At 47.5% G+C, this 5,000-nt stretch overlaps 1 long non-coding RNA gene across 1 annotated transcript; it reads right to left on the reverse strand.

The window, feature by feature from the left end:
• Positions 1 to 2,029: 2,029 nt before the first annotated feature.
• Positions 2,030 to 4,420, reverse strand: LOC120966967 (uncharacterized). The gene is made up of 3 exons (XR_005761033.1): positions 3,377 to 4,420; positions 3,206 to 3,262; positions 2,030 to 2,852 (listed from the first exon to the last, which is right to left on the reverse strand). It is a non-coding gene; the product is annotated as an uncharacterized lncRNA (long non-coding RNA).
• Between the last annotated feature and the right edge of the window lie 580 nt (positions 4,421 to 5,000).

Below are 5,000 nucleotides of genomic sequence, written 5' to 3' on the forward strand. Positions count from 1 at the left end.
GCAGGAAAGATAATGCGAGGGCATCGTTTTCTTGCTGAGATACTTTCTCCGTAGGATCCCAAAAATCCTCCCGGAGGCTAAGTCGTTTCTCTTCGGCCGTTCCCAACAGCCCAATGAAAAATCGTAGATATGACTCACAATTTCACTTTGGGTCACTAAGAGCCCGTTCTCTGATGCAGTCTCAGAATAGAGCTCTTGCGCTTCCGGCCGTTGGCGTAAGCATGGAAGTAGCCAGTATTAGCATCGCCTTTCGTGACCCACTTGACACCGCCCCTACGGCGCCAATATTCCTCCTCAGCTCTCAGGATTGCCAAGATTTGATTTTCTAGAGAATATCTATGCTCCCATTCCTCTCCGGAAAAAGGTCTGGCGTCAGCCTGCGCATCAAGTATCGTGATTTCCTCAACTAGCCGTTCCTTTTCCCTTTTAGATTCCCTGCCATGGTTAGCCCCCCAACCCCGAAGGAAGGCCCGCAAGGTCACAGCTGCGGAGCACCAGAAATCTACTGGTCCTCGTTGATGCCCAAGTCGATTCCCTATCAGGGCCCAGCGGTCAGAGACCAACTAGGTGAACCCCTCGGCCTCGAACCAAGCAGTCTCGAAGAAGAATCTTCTACTGCGACGCGCACTGTCCTCCCCAGATGAGAGAATTAGAGGGACGTGGTCGGAACCAATGCGCGTCTCAGCAACTAGGGTACATAAGGGAAAGAGCACCTCCCAGTCGCTAGTACAGAAAACACGATCGAGGACACAACGGACAGGCGCACACTATTTGTTAGTCCACGTGAATCTCGCACCTGTCCTCGCAATTTCACGCAGCGCGGCAGCCGCGGTCGCATTATTGAAAAGGGACACCCTAGCCCAGTCAATGTTGCCGTTGTTTTTGTCCGCCCCCGAGCGGATAAAATTAAAATCTCCACCCACTACCAGTGGCAGATTAGCCGCTCTTTCAGCCCCAACCAGGGTCGTGATCTCCCCCAAGAAATCCGCCAATCTTGCCTGGTCAGCTGGCCCATAAACGCTCACAATCACCCAAGTAACACCAGAGACACGATGACGAACAGTTGCAGCGATAAAGAAAACACCGGGCTCCCACAGGATTACATCACAAATATCACGATTACAACCCATAAGGAGACCACCCGAATGGCCAGAGAAGGAGGTCCAGAACCAATCGAAACGTTGCAGGGGGTCGTACGCGAGGAGATCTCTATATGTGAAGTCGGCTTTGATCGTTTCCTGCAACACTACAAAATTGATATGCTCTTTGGCCATATACTCTCTAAGTTGCGTCCGCCGCCCCCCATGGCTGCATCCGCGGATATTCCAGAATATATAACGCATTATAAGATACGATTGCGAAGGCGAACTCCACGGGAGCTCACTGCTTTGGCCGCTCTCTTCCATGCCACCCGGCTGGAAGAAGGGACGTCCAAGGCTACCCCAGCCTCGTCCCCCTCATTGGGCATTTGGTCCGCGCCAGCCTCTACTGGTGCTACGACCTGCCCGGCCACTTCCTGCTCTGTCGCGCACCGAGCGGCAGCAGCAGCAAGAGCCGCCTGAGCATCTTCCCTCGTGCGAACTAACGAGATGATATCCTCCGATGAGGATTCTACCACAACGCCACTATCGTGAAGAATTTCAACTAGATGTGGGGAAGAAAAACAGAGAGGACGGGATTAAAACAGAGCGCTTCGGCTCGGCCTGGACGAAGCACTATATATAGTGATATCTTTAGTCCCAGTTGGTTATACAAACCGGGACTAAAGGTGCATCTCTAGTCCTGGTTCGTGCCACGAACCGGGATCCCGGTTCGTGGCACGAACCGGTACTAAAGATTCGCCATGAACCGGGACTAATGAGCGCCGCCCGCCTAGCCGTTGGAACCGGCACTAATGAGCTGAACATTAGGCCCTTTTTCTACTAGTGTTACTAATGGGATATCTTAGAAATCTTACAAATTAAATATCCTTTATACATCAAGGGTGAAAAGAACAATAAAATCAGACAATAGCTTTACAACTCAACAAAAAAAGATCTGCACGGAGAGATTGTGTCCAGAATACATATTCTAGTTCATCTAACAGTTGATTATTTCCCTTTATATTATACTAAGAATGGCATAGACAATGAGCTATAGGTAAATGTGCTACAATGGTACGATGCACTGCTTATTTTCTGAAACGAAGACACATTTGTTGGATCGCAGAATTTAACTGTAGTAGAATGAAATGGAGAGTCAACAGAAGGTATACAGAGTGCTGCAAGCAGCCATGCTTTGCTCCAAGCAGTACGTTTCATGTGATAACATAATCCAGTACAAGGGAAAACATTCAACAAAATAAATATTTCACAATCCAGGACCAAAAACACCAAATATGTGAAACATCCAACCCACCCAAACTAATAACCGCAGTCATAATCCATTAATCTCTGTTCCTTCTCTCTTTCCCCACGAAATACAGAGGGTGACATCCCAAAAATGTCTAACATAAGCACCGCCCTCAAAGGAGGATGATAACTACGAAATCATCAGACTTACGACCTAAACACATATACAGAGTTAACAAAGCACGTCAAAATATCAAATTATCCCAGGAACTGGTGAAATTCCTCTCAAGTATCTTTGAAATTCAACTTGGAACAACAACATCCATATGCCAAAGTCATCCTCGCATACTCTAGCTAGTCTAACAGCAAGCGGCGCCTCGCGGCTCGATAACACAGTTATTCTGAAGAACTATAATCTCTAGATTATAAGGAGAATGCATATGATCAGATTCTGTGGTGAATACATACCTCGGTGATGGATCAGTTGATGACCAAGGGGCTCACCATTATGTGTGTCCTGGTCTGTAAATCCAACCAAGAAAGAAAACAGAGATAGGTCAGCAGCTTCTGTGCAGCATCAATGAAAACAAAAAGAGACACCGTGGGAAGCACCAAATGATGGCTGACGAAGAGGTGCGCCCTACTCTGTAACTACAGATGCAGCAAACCAGTCATAACGCATCACCGATATACAGCTCTATCTAATCTATGAAATAAATGTACACCTAAATTGTGTCATGCGTCATCCTTTATTTTTTCCCAATACAGCAACCCTGAACCCAAGTGACATCAAACAATCTGGGCATACCATCAAACTAAATGAGAGACATCTAAAAAAAACTTAAGTAAAAGAAACGAGGGCCTAGCGCAGGTACCTGCACACCCTAGCCAAACAAAATTGTGATGCCTCAATCCACACCAAGATTAAGCACCTGCAAAACTAATTGGGCAGCACATGAATAACGCAATGTCAATAGGCAAAGACAAAAGAAAGGAAAGTAAAGAAGAATAGAAAGCAGCCGTGCTGGCTTGTAGCACTGATGCACCTGTATAGTAGAAACAGATCCAAACAATCTGTATGGGCATATCGTCGAAAAGATGGTATGTGGATATCATAAGTAGACCAGACGTATGAATTCGCTGACGTGGGGGGCGTGCATGCAGGTGCTAGAGGATGTGGAGGAAGCGGACGAGGAGGAGGGCGACATACTCGACGAGCTTGTCAGATCGACCGGCAAGCTTAAACAAGAAAGAAACGTGAAGATTTATAGCCTGGTGTTCATTATCAACAGAAAAGGTCAGGTGATAAAACTCAAAGCTTCAGGTTACAGTTTTCCTGTTTTAAATTCATTATGAGGACTGCGAGGATCACAATCTTCCCTTTGATTTAAGAATGATGATAGTTGACTATCTGAGATCTTGTAGAGAAATCAAAAAAGAACATATTGCCTATTTAAAAAGACGAACTGAATTTATCACATTATATTATTATGTCAGTATGTGAACATGTACCAAAAACAAGAACATATCTCCTAACCGTCACTCTCCTGGCAACGAACCAACCAAATCAATCAACCTCCACAAGTAGCCACTTCCACAAGCTCAGAAGAGCAAGAAATCTCCCACAATCATGAAATCGCCCTAATCATTCAATCAGACAACATAAACACGAGAGGGATGGGGATGGATGGAACACAACTTACATGCCAGGGTGGATGAGCATCACCACCCAAGGATGGCAAGCACCCCAATAGAACAGCAGCCGCGACGAAGGGAAGATGCGCTCCACTGACCGGATCGATGAGTTCCCACAAACCTGCCTTCACTCTCGACGTCGGCCCCGCCGCCTTCCCTAGCCACAGCCAGCCGATCCAGTGGCGAGATAGAGAAGACCAGGAGGCGGAGGTATGTTGCCGGCGCGGGAGGGCTAGCCCTCTGCAGTCGTGCGGTGGATTTGGAGGGCAGCGGTGGCGGAGCCGCAGGAAGGGGGCAAGGGGCCCGAGGAGATGAAAAGAGAGAGGTCGTGTGTGTGGGTTTTCTTCGGGAGGCAACCTGCTACGTGGGCCAATGGCAACAAGCTGCAAAACAAACCGCGTCATCCAATCGCTGGCCCAGTTAATTATTTCTTCTTCTCACGCCCAGTCGCTAGGTGATGACCTGGCTATCGCGGGGAGGCGCCCTTGGTGGTGTAATCAATGAGTACTGGGCATTCGGGGAATAAAAGGGAGCAAGCCATCGTTATTGTCATTCTCAGTTCTCGTTTTTCATGTTCTTTCACAGAAATACATCTAGATATCTGCGAGAAAGTGTGAATAGTAGGAAGCTCATGAAGCGTAGAACCTTAACTAATGAGAATGAGAGGAATCAGGAATTAATAGAACAGAGTCACATGCTGTCCATCGGCAGACAGGCGTCTGCAAGATAGTCCAATAAGGACAGGAAGAGAGTCCGCGAGCTTCCAAGATGGGTGTATTCCTACTCTTCAAATGATCCGCGAAACAGGAGGGCGGCTGTGCTGGCGGAACAATGCAGCAGAACGGTAAACTGCGGCAATCTTTACACGAACATCTTCGAGCGATGCTACACGCCACACCACGGATGAATCTCTCGGACTCGAGGTAGATGCATGGGTGTGACTCGTACATGACTACCATGTCTGTCGTATCTGAT

This window comes from Aegilops tauschii, chromosome 1, assembly GCF_002575655.3.
Source record: "Aegilops tauschii subsp. strangulata cultivar AL8/78 chromosome 1, Aet v6.0, whole genome shotgun sequence".
Taxonomy (NCBI): Eukaryota; Viridiplantae; Streptophyta; class Magnoliopsida; order Poales; family Poaceae; genus Aegilops; species Aegilops tauschii.